General features: G+C 47.3%; 1 protein-coding gene across 3 annotated transcripts in view; it reads right to left on the bottom strand.

Annotated features, from left to right (window-relative positions):
* Positions 1 to 17,349, bottom strand: part of EFR3A (EFR3 homolog A) — a 1,818,520-nt gene that overhangs the window by 263,267 nt on the left and 1,537,904 nt on the right. The window lies entirely within an intron of this gene.

The following is a 17,349-nucleotide window of genomic DNA, read 5'->3' as shown; positions in this document are numbered from 1 at the left end:
TGCCAGACACCCCTTTACTGACCCCACTTGCAGGCTTGATTTTGTTAAGGGTAGCAAAAACCATCACCGTGGAGGTGGGGCACGACAGAGTCCACTCCTTTCATCTTACACCATGCCACAAACTTTCTCGACTTGCACGCGTACATTGACCTAGTGGATGGCCTGCACAACGCCAACAACACCTAAAACCTCATTGTCCAGGTCCCAATCCCCATACCTTAACCTCTCAAGAGCCATGCCTGTGGTTTGAGAGGTCCCATGTGTGGGTGAAGCACTATGCCCTCCCTACTGTGACAAGAGGTCGGACCTCCAAGGAAGCCGGTGTAGCAGCATGTGGCCAATTTCAGAAGGTCCGGGTACCACGTCCTCCATGCCCAGTCTAGGGCGATGAGAATGAGGCGAGCCCTGAATCTCCTCAACCTCCTGAGTACCCAGCATAGTGGAGGTTGAAGGTCCAACTCCACCAGAAACGTGTCACCCCCCACCTCCCCCCCAACAGCTCTCTGGGGGGAAATTCCCTTGACAGAGCTGTTAGCATTTTGTGTCGTCTTTTGTCGCAAACAAGTCCATTATCGGGGTGCCCCACCGGGTGAAGATCTCTGCAGTGACCTCCAGGCAAAGCTCTCGCTCTCACTCATGGGACACTGAGCTCTGCCTACTCGGATCATCTGCCAGCCCATTCTACACCCCTGCCAGATGAGCTGCAGAGGCTGAGATGTTCTATTCCAGCATCCAGAGCCATAGTTGTACGACTCCCTGCACAGGGGCAATGATTGCACGCCTCCTTGCTTGTTGAGGTAGGGCATGGTCACTGTGTTGTCCGTTAAGACTAGTATATGCTTTGCTTGTAGAGAGGGTACACACAATCTCAGTGCTAGTCTGACTGCCTGCAACTCCAGCAGATTTATGTGGCAAGATTTCTCCTTCTGGGAACAGAGGCCGCTGACTTGAAGAGGGCTCCAATGAGACTTCCTCCCCACCCCTCACCCCGAGGCCTTCAAAGAGGTGTCGGTGACTCTGTGCTTCTGGCCATGGGTCCAAGAAAGGTTCTCCTGTTAACATGTTCATGCTGTTGCTCCACCAAGCTAGATCGTTGACCCCAGACCTCAACACTTGGAGCACACCAGATATCTCACCAGAGTACTGCAGCCACTGGCTCCTGAGAAGCCACTGCAGGATCTCATCTGGTGCCTTGCCTGTGGCACTAGGAAAATACAGGATGAGATGAGGCCCAGAAGACGCAGGAAAGCGGATGTCGGGAGACTGCTGGAATTCTGGAAAAGACTGACCATCTCCGCCACATTGGTGACTCTCGGACAAGCCTTCACTTCCCAGGTTCCATGAATGCTGTGGGGAATTGGAGTCACTGTGCTGGTGAAATCTGTGATTTCTGTACGTTCAGGTAGAACCCCGACGTGTGTAATAGCAAGAAAGTGTCCTCGAGGGGCCTCGAAACCTGCTCTGGTGACCAATCCCGGATCAGCCAGTCATCCAAGTATGGGAATACGAAGACTCAATTCTCCGAGATGGGCTGCAACTTCTGCCATCAGCTTGGTAAAAACCCTCGATGCGGAGTCAAGCCAAAAGGGAGAACCTTGAACTGTTAATGGGCGTGCCCAATGACGAACCTCAGGAACCGCCTATGCTTCTTGTTGATAGGCACTTGGAAATAGGTGTCCTGAAGGTCTAGCGGCACCAGCCAGTCTTGGAGCTATAGAGCCTGGAGAATCTCCCTCAACATCACCATCATTAATTTGTCTTTCTTCAGGAACTTGTTCAATGCCCTGAGGGCCAGGATGGGACAGAGTCCACCCCTTTCTTAGGAGCCAGTAACAGGAACAGAAGCCCAAGTCCCTCTCCTCGGCTAGCACCTTGTCTACTACTCCCTTCGACAGAAGGGCTTTCAGCTCCTCCTGAAGCACATGTTCCCACTGTTGGGAGAGTGTTGGAGGTCTGTCCAGTGGTTATTTCACAAATAGTAGGCAGTAGTCCAGTTCGGCCAATTGAAGGAGCCATGCGTTGGATGTGATCTCTAACAATCTGCCCAAGAACCCAGGGACTCTCCCCCAACTGTAAATGCATGGGGGACAGGGGCAGACCTCAAAGAGGCTTCTGAGACATAGGTGCTGTTTACGCAACAGCAGGAGCCACCTGCCTTGACACGTCTCTGCCTCTTTCTGGCCTTGAGAACCTACACTGCACCTGCTTGGCCTGAAGAAGCTGCGCTCTACGGAAAGTGGAGTACCGGCTATAGCCTTGTCCTCTCGATACAAAAGAACAATTCTGTTTTGTAGGCTGCTCCTGCTGCTGCTGCACTGCCAGCCCCAGCGACTACACTGTACATTTTGGGTTTTTAAACAGCTTGGGACTCATTGGCTTTGGGGGCCAAGCAGATGTTCCCCATCAGGTCAGGTCGAGGACCTTTGTTTGGACATTCAGGGAAAACCCTAAACTCTGAAGGTAGGCCAACCTGCACAACACTGTCGACGTGCCCATGGCACAACCCACCCAGTCTGCAGTGTTGATTCCAGCCTGAAGTGCCTGGCAGGCCACCTCTTTCCATCAATATCAAAAAAGCTGTCCTTAATCTCCCCTTGTCGCCTGACTCTGATCGTATTCCATAGAATATGTGCAAATGTTTCCAAAGGCACAAGAGGAATTGATGGCTTTCAGCACCATGCTCCATGAGGAAAACATTTTCTTTGACAAAGTGTTGACCTTCTTTGACTCCCTGTCCGTGAGGAGGTTTGAGGTCAAGAATGGAAGATCGCCTGCGTCAACTACCAGCGTCAAACACAGGTTTTGCTACAGGAGCATGACTGGATTCGCTATAGGAGCATTGAACGGCAAGGCACATTCCGTCTGTGGCCCTCGGTTGAGAATAATCAAATCGTATTGCAACAATGGCTTCAACGGAACGCTGAGCCTGAGTGTCACAATCACCTTAAACACCTCGTTGAGGAATTCAGCGTTCGGATGCATGCAAGGGACCGCCTGTTGGAACTCGACGTCCGGGGACTTATCTAGTCAGCTGGCATTGTGGAGTCCCTGCGTCAGCTCCAGTAACCCCACTTGGTCCACAATAAAACCGGGCAACATATCCATGGTTGCGCCCATCAGAGGAACCACCCCAAAAGGGATCGGGTCTCCCTCCTCATCAATCGTATCAAGTCAAAGAAATCAGACCTCGATTTCCGATACATAACTCTGATCCTGCAGAACCACTACTGGTCAAGGGTTTCGTGGGTGAGTGTCTGCGGTAATGGTCGTGGAGTAGGCGTCACCTTTGAGGTGGTGCACAAGGGCATTTGACCTCACTTGGTGAACTTCATGCGGGACAAACCAGGGCACGGTCGGAGCGGAGTCCGTCTGAGGCGTTGAGACCGGAGCTTTACAAGCCACTGCCTTCTCAAAGACTTAGATCATTTGCCTTTTAAAATGTTCCCACTCCTCCCTCGACGTGCCCTTTGCAAGGTTGACTTACCCTTTTCATTCGACGAGTCAGAATCGCGTCTCCGTCATCGTCTTCTTGTGTGATGAGTAAGAGTGGTGGGACTCACTAGGAGATTCGATTTTTTGTGACGCCTTCCTTCCCAAAGTTTAACGGGAGAAGGCCCCATCTGTGTCATGCTCCGAGGATTTTTAGCTCAACTTCACCTGCAATTATGATGGTGATCTACCAAGGGCCAGTTTAGCCGATTGTTCCTTCATTGCTCCGGGGTCATGGCCAGACAAGAACCATTTTGCCCAGCATCATGCCCAACACTGAGATACCACACATAGACAGTGTTTTCGGTTTGTGAGGGACATTTTGTAGTTGCAGTCCTTGCAGCACTTGAATCTGCACAGTTTAGGCCCCAACATGCAGGTAATCAAGCTGTATACGGAGGAGCATGCTAAGCATGTTGAGCAAAGGAACTGAGGTAAACGGGTGTAGTGCAGAGTTTGAAATTGCTACGAGTTGGCAGCTATTTCGCTCCTGGTTAGAGCAAGGGGTGCCTTGTTAGCTTGAAACCAAGCTCTACCAGGACCTACTCGTGACGCCCCAGGCAAGTGGTGCCGTACAAATGCAGCTATGTAATATTACATGTGTAGGTTTGGGAATGCCCTATTAAAAAGAGAATAGAGGACACACCTAAGAGGTGTATTGGATAACGTACAATGGACAAAAAGTTTGAGTTTGCATCAGACGCACTAGTTCGATTTGCTGTGCACTTTGTGATAGCACCTGGTTGCCAGACATAGCTCCTGCCTACAGGGTGATGTCTGATGCCCAGGATCTGCTTTTTGCATCTGGTCAACAAATCCTAATTTCTAGTCTGATCAGAGTCAAGGAGTGGCATGGCCGAACACGGGGGCATGTCGAGCAGCACTACACCCCCAGTCAACATGTTTTACCAACAGCTGTCACTTCCGGAGCAGTCGATGGAGAGCCAAGCTGGACCGATCGACGGCCGAGTCAGGGTCCGCTACATCTCCTGTCGAAGATGAGGAATCTGCCAAAGCAATCCAATGAAAACTGCAATCTCATCAGGCATTACAAATGGTCTAGTCCAGCCATCTTCAAGAGTGCTCACTGGGTCCCAAATGAACTGCTTCGTAATATGACGACCAGATGTGGCATGCAGAAGGAACATCTGAGTTCAACCACGTTACCTTTGGTTGTAATCAGAGCCTAGGAGCTACCCTTTTAGTGGGACCCTTTCCTTGTGGAGAATTACAAAATATGCCACAGATGAAGAAAGAAGCATCCCTTTGTACCAGGCCTGGGGTAGGAATCCCCAAAGCATCTCAAAGAATGGAGAGAGGGTATTACTGCGAAATACATAAGCAGAGAACACCACTGCATCTTGCCAGAATTCTCCTTGTGAGTTCAACAGCAGAGCGTCAGGGGTAGGAAAGAGAGCACTGACAGTATCTTAAGGGAAACCAAAGGCTTACTAACTCATGTGAGTAAACAAGACACACACACAGTGCAGCGAGTTATCAGAGGTAATTGCGGACACACGGGCTGCAGAGAACGCTGGACTACAAAGCTGTAAGACCATGTTGCCTTTTCTTATCCTAAGATGAAAGCTGGCCCTTTTAAGCCCCGTAGCCCAGTAGTCTTTAAACCTCTTAATGCTGAACCCCTCTTTGAGTACACATATTGTTTCTAGCCATAAATGCTTATATTTTCTATTAAATTTGTATATTTACTATTAAAAACAGTCACCGTAATCTTGTTTTACAGGGCTTTGTGCCCCCCCATTTGCATCATTAGGCCCCACACTACGGGGCCAGCCCTACATTTTATAGACCACTGCCATAGCCACTTCAGATAATTTAAATAAACCATTACTCACCTTAACTAATTGGAGATGATTGTTTAACCCAGGAACAAAGAGCAGAAACACCTGGAGGAGGGGGCAGGAGAAGACATCAGCCAATATTGAGACCCTAGATTAATGATGAAAGGTTCCAGCAATCAGGATTGTGAGGACCCTTGAAAGCCTGAGCCACAGCATAAAAAGAGGCAGAAACTGGACAGTGGCATGGGAGTTAGGAGTGCATTCTAGAGATTTGGTCCGTAAGCGACAAGAGTACCATCAGAGAGAAGAGTGAGTGGGAAAGAAAAATATCCAATAAGAACAAGTGTGGTTATCAAACAAGGCTTAAAGGGCCTGCTGGGGGCAAGAGACGAGAAGCTGGCAGAAGCCAGGAACTGCTGAAAAGAAGGAGGCTGGTAGGCAGCTGGTGTCTATAGCCTAAATCCTGGTGTGAATTGTGGGTTCATCAGCGTTAAAGAACAAATGAAAGCGACAATTTGCTACCCTGCCAGATACTGATGATCCTGAGAAATAGGTGCATTTAGGGCACAACCAACAGCTGGAGCCTGAAAAGTACCCGCGTGGTGAGGAAAGGGCAAGCCTGACCTTTTTCAAGAGTCCCCAGGACAAGGGTGCAAGTTCTTGCTTTCCTGGGAGAGTGTTATCTAGTTGACCCCAGATCAAGGGGTTTGAAAAACAAGGTCTTGTACCAGTAGGACAATGTTGAATCTAAAACTGCGAGACTCCAGGGGGTGCAACACTGCAAGCAAAGTGCCAAGAAAGAAAGGTGCTGGGGCGCTTTAAACTCCCTGAGATGCGGAGTTAATTTAAGCACATCTAGAGGGGCTGACTCCCCGAGAGCTTAATGATGATCATCGGAGTATGGCGACTAGGTCCCTTAGATTAGACAAATGGATCTATATTTCACTTCCCCACCCCGACAGTGTTGAAAACCTTGGTTTATTGTTCTAGTTAATATACCCTTTGGTACTGTAAATGTTCTCACCCCAACCTTGATCCCGGTAGTCAATGGTCCACTCAAAGCGTGAAACTCAACAAACTACTCTGTCTATACCCGGGAGGGAGACATGTAAATATATATAAGAGACAGAGCTCAGGGAACAGGTTGTGCACTAAACTCTACAAGTAAAAAAACGTATAAATCTTTAATGTAATACACATACAAAAATGTAAATCACTCAACAAATAACAAACACTGTATCAAACAGTTAAAGTTAAGATCAACTAAAAAACAAGGATTTCGTCAATTCCCATCAAATGGTCAGGTGGCAAATAAATACATAAGTACATTCAACAAACAAATGACAATGTACTTCAGTTTCTGATTAGTATTTGATAACATCAATTATTCTGATCCTGTACATATCCAGGACATTGTCTGGATATGTACAGGATCAGAATAATTGATATCAAATGATCAAGCTTCGAAAGGACCAAGTGGATCACCTGTTCCGCAGATGGGCAATCCCCAGATCGATCTCTTTGCGACAACAACGACACCAAGTGTTGGAGGTTCACCAGCAGGTTTACCCAGCCGGGGAGCATGGGGGGACGCATTCTCATTCCCCTGGGATGGCCTGTTTATGTATGTGTTCCCTCCGTTGCTTCTTTGACTAGTCAATCAACTCAGACGGTCCCGGTGCAGGATGATCCTCGTCGCACTGGTGTGGCCAAGGCAGATCTGGCACCCGGACCTTCTCGACATGTCGGCGTCCCCTCCAGTCAAGCTTCAGGTGGTCGCAGATCTGCTGAGCAGAGAAGGAAGCGCAATTCTGCACCACGACCCAGGATCGCTGAACCTGAAGGACGGACTCCTGCAGCGTTAGCGTTCGGGGGGTTACAACCTCCCAGCAGATTGCAAGGAGGTTCTAGCCAAGGCCAGGGCATCATCTACTCTTAAATGCTACGGACATAAACAAAAGAGGTTTGCCGTTTGGTGCCGTGCACAGAAGATCGACCCTCTACGAGTCACAGCTTCTCAGGTGCTACCATATTTGCGGTCATTGGCCAAAGCAGGACTGGCCCATGCTTCCATCAAAGTTCATCTGGCAGCTATCTCCCGCTAAACCAGATCTCTGGAACGGTCGTCGTTATGATCACACCGTCTAGTTAAGGAGTTTATTAAATGAATGTCCCGTTCGTTCCCGCCAGTGAAGGCTCCAGCCCCGGCGTGGGAGCTCAATGTGGTGCTGACTAGGCTCATGTGCCCTCCATTCGAAACAATGTAGACAGTTCCACTGAAGTTCTTGTCGAGAAAGACTGTGTTCCTCGTGGCCATCACATCTGCACGACGAGTGGGTGAGATTCAGGCCCTGTCCTGTAAGCCACTTTATTTGACTTTTCATGACACGAGGGTGGTGCTGCGGACGCATCCCTCCTTCATGCCCAAGGTGCCGTCAGACTTTCATTTAAAACTAGCCCTTGCTGTTGCCTGTGTTTTTTCCTGTTGCCTGTGTTTTTTCCGACGCCTTTGTCGCTGGCCGAGAGGACTTTGCACTCTCTGGATGTGGCTAGAGCACTGAAGTTCTATGTGAACCGCACAAAGAGTTTCCGGAAGACGTCACACCTTTTCATGAACTTTGGCCCTGTGAACCATGGGAAAGCCCTCTCCAAGGCTTCCATTTCCAGGTGGCTCTCCGGCTGCATCACCCATTGTCACCGGTTGGCAAACCGACCGTTGCCTGGCCGTCTGAGAACCCATTTGACTAGAGCGATCGCTGCAACTACGGCGTTCCTGTCTGGTGTGCCCCTGGACATCTGCAGGGCCGCTACGTGGAGGTCGACGCACAACTTCACAAGATTCTACTGTGTCGACAGGGATTCCAGGGAGGAGTCAAGAGTCGGTAAAGCAGTGCTGCGCAACCTGTTCGCTTAAAGGTGAGCCTGGTGAGGAGGTAAGAGATGCTTATGTTGAGCCTTTGCCACCTCCCGTGGTTGCGCATGTGTGTACTGCTATGGAATTCTTTATTTATGAGCATGTGAATCCATGCCAGACCCCATGCTGGAGAAGGAACAAGTTGCTTACCTTTAACTGTTGTCCCTCCAGCATGGGTCTGGCATGGATTCACATGCAAACCCTCCCTCCTGCCCCTCTCCGGCTCTTCTGTTGGTCCTATTGCCACTTTACGTGCTACCAAATCTGAAGATGGCTGCCAGAGGAGGGGCTAAGGTAGAAGGCAGTCATTGACTGGGGGCAGCATGACCCAGAGCTCAGTGATTGGTTGTTAGGAGAAAGACAGTTCAGAAATGAAACTGAAATTGATTTTTTCTTTACCAAGGATTCCCAGCCTGACGACAGGGAATATTCATGCGCATGTGAATCCATACCAGACCCCATGCTGGGGAAACTAAGCTACAGGTAACAGACAAAGAACTCAAGAGGGAAGGGAAACCCCAACAGTCAAACCTTCACCATAGGACTATTATTGAATGTTGTCAAATAAGCTGCCTTTAGATCCTAGTATCCCTTATTTCCTTTGAAATTTGCCATGGTTGAACCTTAAAACAAAGCAACAGTGAGAGCTGCAGGGAACCTGCATTTTGAAAACTGATCTGGATAATCAGCACCTGCCACCCGATTTCCTTTGTTCGATAACAGGAACCAAAGAATCCCATCTGAGACTGTAGACCCCTGCTGTGTTACAGCACATTGCTAGTTCACACTGAGCTGTAAGAAAAACCAGAAGGGCTGCATCCAGAGTACTGAGGCCACATGTAGTAGTAACCTGCTGTCCTCGTCTCAAACCTTGGCATAGAAGGCATATTTTCCTGCTCCTTTTTTTCACTTCCACTTTTCTCTTTACCATGGGGACTGGAAGAGCATATCAGGCCTACTCCACTGGTGAAGTTGTTGCTCCAGAAAAACGAGGAAATGTGAATTGTAATTTTCTTTTGGGACTAGAACAAATCTGGCCCTTGATTCTGATCTCAGGCCCTTGCAGAACCATAGTTCCTGTTGCTTTTTAACTTTTCCAATAGATTAACACTGCTCCCAATAGGAACCAATATTATGGGTGGTTCTATGGACTTTCATTGGAATGGGTTCCTTTTACTTTTTATTGTTTACTCTTTACTCTTATTTTTTTGTGGTACATAGATATTAAAATGTTTCTTCTAGTTAACTCTGTTTAATTCCTTAACTCTACTGTTGACGTTTTGGACCTGTTGCCCATGCTATCCATGAAAATCCAAGGGATGCCACTTGAGTCTATGCGTTTGCCTCTTGGCATACACCCATCCAATCTTTACTATAGCATGTCTCCAGTCTGGAATCGTCCGGCTATGCTTTTTCTCACTGAGAATTGGTTGCAGGAAAGTTCTGCTCCAGCTCTTCCCCAGGCTATTCCTGATGGTTTTAAGATCATTCATTTGGATCGTTGTGGTCCACAACATGGTGGAGGAGTGGCTGTTATTTTGAACGCTGATCTTGCTCTGACCCAATCATGCTGCCCTCCTTTTTCCTCTATTGAGGCCTTGCTGCTGAGGTGCACGTTCTCTCCTACTTTCTTCTGTAATTTTCTTCTAATCTATCGCCCTCCTGGGTCATATTCAAAACTGTTCGACCCATTGGTTGATCTGATAGCTGATTAACATATAAAATATGAACATCTGATTGTGTAAGGCGATCTTAATCTTCAATTTAACTCCCCTAGGGCTCCTGCTCTTGATGCCTTCTTCTCCAGTCTTATGGATTTAGATTTTCATCAGCACGTGCTGGGTCCTACTCACAATCTAGGGAATACTCTAGATGTTGTGTTGGCCAATAAAACACTACTTACCTTCCAATCGGCTGAGCCAATTTTATGGACGGATCACTATTTGGTGACCTGTTATATCAACTCAATAGCAGCCTAAGACACCGCCTTCTAAGATCTGGCAACTGCCTTGGTGGCAGGTAAACCTTCAAACTTTAGTATCCTCTATTAAAACTAAATGTGCAGCCACGCCGGCTCTGTTGCTATCTGAGCCATGGTTTTCAGAAGAGTTGAAGTTGGCCAGACTTACAGCTTAGACAAGCGGAACGCAAATGGCGTAACTACGATTTACAGCTTAGGATCGTATTTAAAGCTAGTTCTATGGCTTATTCTGCTGCAATTATTGCAGCAAAAAAATCCTATTTTTCTCTAAAAATTGAAACTTCATTGGGTCAAACTAAAACGCTATTTTCAGTGGTTAAGTCCCTGTCTTCTTCGGCAAATTGCTCCCCCGCAGTCAAGCCTACTCAGGAGCTGTGCAAATCCCTATCTCAGTTTTTCATTAGGGAAATTGAGATTATCCGCGCAAACATCTCTGGAAATACTACACTGGGTACTAGCGTCCCGGTTTCCAGTAACGCTCTTGTAGACACAGTGACTGACATTCCATGTTGGTCTTCTTTTCCCTCTTTTACTGAGGAATCAGTTCTTAAAGCCCTTCTCCAGATTAAATTGAGTGGGCCTTCGGATGTGGTGCCGCTAAGAGTTCTGAAGGAGATCACACCTGATCTTATTGGGGTGATTACGGAAGCGGTTAACATATCCTGTCAAACAGGGCTCATCCCTCGGAGTTAAAGGTCGCAACAGTCATTCCACTCTTAAAAAATTCCTCGCTGGATCCCTCTATACCGGCTCATTTCTGGCCCATATCCCTTCTACCAGCTTTTATGAAACTCCTGGAAACACTGGTCTCTCCTCTTCTGTCCTCTTTCCTTGAATCGTCTAACTGCCTTGACACGGCTCAGTCTGGTTTTCGGCCAGGCAGAGGTACCGAGAGCGTCCTGGTCTCTGTACAGGATGACATGGCCATGTTGGTAGATGCGGGAGGTGTCGGAGCCCTGATATTATTAGATCTTTCAGCGGCCTTCGACACGGTCGACCATCCTACCCTAATATCCCGCCTGGCCCAAGTCGGTATATCTGGTCAAGTCCTTCACCGGTTTTATTACTTCCTTAAGGATAGATCCCAATCCCTTCTGCTGTCTCTTTATCTTTCTAAATCCTCTAGTCTCACCTGTGGTTTCCCTCAGGGTTCCGCTCTGTCATCCATTCTGTTATGTTATGTTATGTTACTTGGCATTTATATAGCGCCTTATGTATCATTGGTATGACCTCAAAGCGCTGGCAGGTTGATCGCCCTTGGGAACTGTAGTTCAAGTCAGTAGAAAGAGAGAGTGTTGTATGGTGCATGGGAGCACCGGATATGTGTGCAGCTGGTGTAGTTGTTGGATAGTAGCTGCTTCTTAGCGATAGATGTGGTGCTGAGGAAATCATTTGGATGTGTTCAGTCTGCTGGGTGGACGCCCAGACTGAGTTCTGGCAGAGTTAGGCCTGAGGAACGCCTAAGCTACCCGGAATGTGCTCAGCTACCTGTGTTTTATTAGGGTGATGAGGTGATCATGGGGTCGTGTTCGTATGTGAACAGCTAGGCTGAATTATCAGGGGTATAGCTGTGTTCTGGTTAAATGATGGTGTTTAGTAGAGAGTAGGCATAGTGGTGTGATATGGTGGCTAGCCGTATATGCGCCTGAGATTAGGCACGTGAGCAGGACAGTGGGGACGTACATAGCGACATACATATATATAGAGACATGATGGATAGAGGTATATATGGGGATACAGATACATAGGGTATATTGGGGATACAGATTATTTCGTAACACCATCATAACATTAATATATACATCTGGGCCTTAGTGTGCCTCATTCGCTCCCTCAGCGTCATGTGCTATTCTTATGCCAACGACACACAGATCCTGATCCAGTTAGAGCTTAATCGGACTGAGGTGTCATTGTCCCTTCATAGGTGCCTGACGGCCGTGGGGGAATGCATGGGCCTTAACTGGCTAAAGTTGAATGGGGACAAAACGGAGGTGTTGGTGGTGGGTTCCCCCCGGACCCAGCTCTTTGGATCTCAACTTTCTGGCCTTCTTCCTTGGGCTCTCTTCCTGTGATTGCAGCAAAGGTAAAGAATTTGGGAGTTATTATGACAGCTACTCTCTCGATGGAAGCCCAGATATCATCAGTCTGCCAGACTGGGTTCTTCCATTGAAAATCCTTCGTCAAATCTGACATTTTGTACCACCTGCCTTTTGGCATCCGGTTGTGTCTGCAATGGTTGCCAGTCGATTGGATTACTGTAATTCTTTGTATCTTACACAGTCCAAGGGGCTGATCCATCGATTACAGCGCCTTCAGAACTTTGCAGCTGGGGTAGCGACTGGATCACTGTATGGTGCCCACATTTCTCCAGTCCTACGCCGCTTACATTGGCTGCCAGTGCCACAAAGTATTGAATTTAAGGCACTTTGTATTGTGCATGGGCGCTTCATGTCAAATTTTCTCAATATATCCCTAGATACTCCTTGAGATCTGAGTCAGCTGGCCTGCTGTGTGAACCATCCTTTCGCTGTTCCCAATTGGGTGGACGTGCTTTTTCTGTGGCAGCAGCATAGCTATGGAACAAGCTTCCTGCTGAAATCAAAAAGATCCATAACCATCTGGCCTTTAGGAAGGCCTTAAAACGTTTATTTTCTGTTAAAAGGCTAGTCGAAGGCTGGTGGATGTCTACTGCGATGTGCCTCTCTCGCTAGCGACATGCCGCCTTCGGACAACCGTGCGCTTTACAAGAAATCATAACATAACAATCTATCTTCCCCATCTACCAAGCTAATAACTGCATTTTGGTTTATATAAAAAGGGTTGGCTGGTTCTCAAACTAACTTTGGAAATGTTTAAGCAGATAATGTAAATATGAGGATATTCTGTTGCCTCAGCGTACGTTATACCGATAATATCACATATGTACAAAAGCTGAAGATATAAATTTACCAACCGATAGCACGTTGCCAAAATGGCTAAATCGCATGCAGAAACTAAAATGTGATGATGGATAGGTAAATGCAATTGGCAAATGTTTTTCAGTCAGCACTGTCTGAGGCAACATAGTCAAACATCCAGGGCTCTTCAATCTTTGCCTCTCCAGATGTCTTGGATTAATACTCCGTCAGCGACATCCAGCATAGTCAACCATGGGTGATGGGCGTCGTAATCCAAAACACCTGGATAGGCCTGGTTGCAGACCTCCTGATCTGAGTAATGCTACATTGTCAACAATTGCAATGTTGAGGCTAATCCAGATGACAAACAACAAAGAGAGGAAGTAAAACCCTCTTGTCCCGGAAGTTATAAAACATACAGAGATACATTTTATTTTGTATGACATATATTTCACTTCAGTCACAGGTGAACCAAAAAAGGACAGTGCATGGCAGATCGTCACCAGTCCCGTCCCGGAGTCCAGTGTCAAGCATACTGGTATAAATTCACGTAGTTGCGTCAAGCACATATATACAACGATTGCACTGTGTGTTCCTTAATGAATTCTATTTTAGGTCGATTAATTAACGAGGCTGAAAAATAACTACTTAAAACAGAACACATTCATTCCAAAGGGACATTGGAGAAAAAAAAACGAGAACGAAATGTACTGCAGGCTACACGACACTAATTATCTATTTTTCCATGCAGCTGCATTCATTCGGGTAGGAGTCCACTTGGGATGCGTGCAACTCCCACAAAACCCCTTAGGTAGCTAGCAAAAGGGAAATAGAAAAGGCTACCCTAATGCGACAGGCAGGCACACAAAGCCCAATGGGTCACGTGCAACAAATAAGAATATATACAGATATGCCATGCTGGAAAAAAAGCTTTTACGAGGCGCTTATTTCTTTTTAGTGCATGCGCAACCTTGCAACGCTACACCGCAGCTACCGTACAGTTCAGTAGAAACAGCTGAGGCCTCTAAAGAGGTCGCAATACTCTCTCCGACGCGTTCACTGCATGCATGTGCATCCGCTGGCAATAGCATGCATTTGTCCTTCTAGCACTTGAGAAACAACGTCAAATATATAGTGCAGTATGCAGACTGCCTGATTATTGTAAACATTGTAATGTATGAATAATTGATATATAAGTGGACATCCGGAGATTTTCGCAGGAGCATAACTAAATAGGTCGTGATGAGAAAAGCTAGCATTGTTTTTATTTAACTTTTATTTGTTTCAAACTTATGAGAGATTTGTAATGTCTTTATTCAAGCACACTAACTATAAACAAAAATGTGAAAATTCAGCAAATGATGCACACATTTTAGATCAAATATGGCGTTGGTGTAGTGGTGATATTGACTCAGTAATAGAGCAGTAACAGAAGGATATAGTTTCCGAATAAAAATTATGAGATACACATATTCATTGCATAATTTAGTGTAAAGTTGGGGTAAGCACAGAACTTGGCCACTGGACTGCATGTTATTAGAAAGGACACAGGCATGCGAGTAGAACATGTAGGGGTAGTGGCTTCCAGAAGTGGTCAACTGGAGGCGTTATGGATTTCTGAGTTAACCGCACTGTACTGTCTTGCACCCAAATTTGCTATCAGTAGAAGAAGGGGGTCGAATATTCATCATCTATCATAGATACACATGTTTGTTTATAAGTGGTGTGATTATTAACAATCAAAAAAGTGCAGAGATTGTAACAGGTAAATCCTAAAATGTTGGGCAAAGAAACTGTAAATGCGGACAAACTGTGGAGATCTAAATCTACGGTTGTAATGAATACTGCACAGCAAAAGAGGACAAACTGGGGATCTAAATCTACGCATGTAATGAATGCTGCACAGCAAAAGAGGACAAACTGTGGGGATCTAAATCTACGTGTGTAATGAATACTGCCCAGCAAAAGAGGACAAACTGTGGGGACCTAAATCTACGGGTGTAATGAATACTGCACAGTAAAAGAGGACACACTGTGGGCAGTGCTTAATTTGTGGGGGTGGTTGCCGGTGCCCAACACCGCCACTCTTTTTTGGGCACCGGAACTCATGCGGGGCCAGTGCACGTGCAATTGGTTTGTTTGTTCTTCCACTTCGCTTTTCTTCGATTATAAATCATTGGGATTTGTCATTCTGATCTCAATCTCTCTCGTGCTTGCAGGTTGCAGGCCATGGATGGCTGGGCCTGGGAGGGGCTAGCAATAGCAATGAACAACAAACAGTTACAAACAACAGCCAATGAAAACTACCATTCTGTTGTTACTATGCAGTATTTGATACATTCTGTATAGTAACACAGAATGTGCGGTTTTCAATGGCTGTTCTTCTGAGCCAGTGAAATTACAAGGTGACGTGTTGTTGCCACAGGATGCAGCGCAGCGCCACCTTCATTTCACAAGTTACTGTGAAGTGAAGGTGTTGAGGCGTGGCGTCTTCGGTCCTGACTAGTTGAGAGAGAGAGCCTGCCCTGCTGCACTGCCTGGTGCGGCCCAGTTGCTTCCTGGGGCCCCCTCAGCCTGCTTTTTCATTTGTTCGGGTGCCAGTGTGCGCACCCAGCCCGCCCACCCTGAGACTCCGACAGTAGAGCAAGTCCCAGCCGGCAAAGCAGGTAAGTCACTTGTTGTTGCGTGCAGAGCAGCCTGAGCCTGTCACAGTCAAGTGATCAGACAAGGAAGGCCCAGGTCGGGGCCCTGGCGGTGGCACGGTCCCCTGGTCGTGTCCTGACTGCCCAGGAGTCAGGACCCCACCAGGGGCCCGTCCGCGCCCAGGCTTCTGTCTGTGTGACCTGTGTGCAGTGTGCAGTGTGCTGCTGACTGCAGTCAGTGCAAGGCCCAGGCCAATTTCTGTGGCATGGGGCTGCCGGGGGCCGCAGACCGAGTCGCCGGGCTCATGGATTGTGCCCAAAACGTTTTTCTTTGAAAACCTGACCTTCCGTGAGGCCGGTGGCCGGGGCCCTGCCACACGGATGGTAGGTTTTAAAAGAAATAACTGATTTTGAGTGGCAGCTGTGGCCCATCACTTCGGAAGTGATGGGCCCCAGCCACCCAAATATACGTTTTTTCTTTTAAAATCTTACCTTCCGTAGGGCGCTGCACCGTGCACCTATTTTTGCCATCATCAGGCTCAGCATGGCCGTGGCGGTGGTGGCCCCACGGAAGGTGGCCTAAGTGATTGAGGCAAGGCAGGGCAAAGCCCAGGACTGGGCGGGGCGGGGCATGGGCGGCAGTGTGGTCCCACTAGTGTCCGTCACAAAAGGAATGAATTGTCGTTTTGCAACTTTGGCCACTTTTTCATTGGTGCTGAGCCCGACTCGCTACAATTGTATGCCCCAGTCCGACCCTGGATAGCATTCATCTAAGTGAAACATGAACTGTGAATTTTTGCCTGGGTGTTTCGGTTCTTCCTTTTAATGGTATCGGCCTCTTTTCAAGCACAAACGAGCTTCAGCGAGGGGACCCGGAACGGTGCGCGCATTGGGCCGAAACCGAACCGGCTGCACTTCGCGAGAAAAGCCCATGCAAAGACGAACTTCTGAAATGCCATTTCAGGCTTAAAGATACACACATGGAAACTAGACGGCGATAAACATGGTGCACGTGCCCACTAATCTGTCGTCATAAATAAAAGCAATAGTTGAGTATTCCTGTATAATTCTCAGCCGTCTTTTGCTGTCATTTTTTTACAGAATTCCAGTGCATGTTTTCTATCCTGATGTGTGGTTTATACACCAGATGTGCCCCATTAACCTGGGTACAATACGCTCCCAGCATGTGCTCCGAATGATAGCACATGCAATCCTCAGATAGGAATCCTGAGATAGGGAGGTGGGTGTCTGTTACACCCCGCAGTTTAGTAAAGTATGTCAAGAACATGTCAGTGGAAGGAGATATCCGAATATGCATTCTCCTCTGGCTCCTGAATATTGGGTGACAAAACATATTTAGTTTTTTAATATGTGTTAAGGTGGAAAGAGGCCCTAAAGCAGAAATAGTACAGGCCGTTGATTTCACAACGTCTTGCAGAAATGAAATTTTTCAAATTATGCAACACCATGCTCATGCTTGAAGGAAGGGTGAAGGAGGATGCATTTATGAGATGTGATGACTGATAAGGGCTTGAGAGTAAATTGATTACACAAAACACCTGGATGAGGTGACTAAAGAACGGGCTGAGGGGAGGGTGCTCTTCCTGGAGGTAACCGAGTAACA

Source organism: Ambystoma mexicanum, chromosome 5q (assembly GCF_040938575.1).
Source record: "Ambystoma mexicanum isolate Mex_15411 chromosome 5q, UKY_AmexF1_1, whole genome shotgun sequence".
Classification (NCBI taxonomy): Eukaryota; Metazoa; Chordata; class Amphibia; order Caudata; family Ambystomatidae; genus Ambystoma; species Ambystoma mexicanum.
Note: the sequence above shows the minus strand (reverse complement) of the source record. Positions and strands in the feature narration are given on the sequence as shown.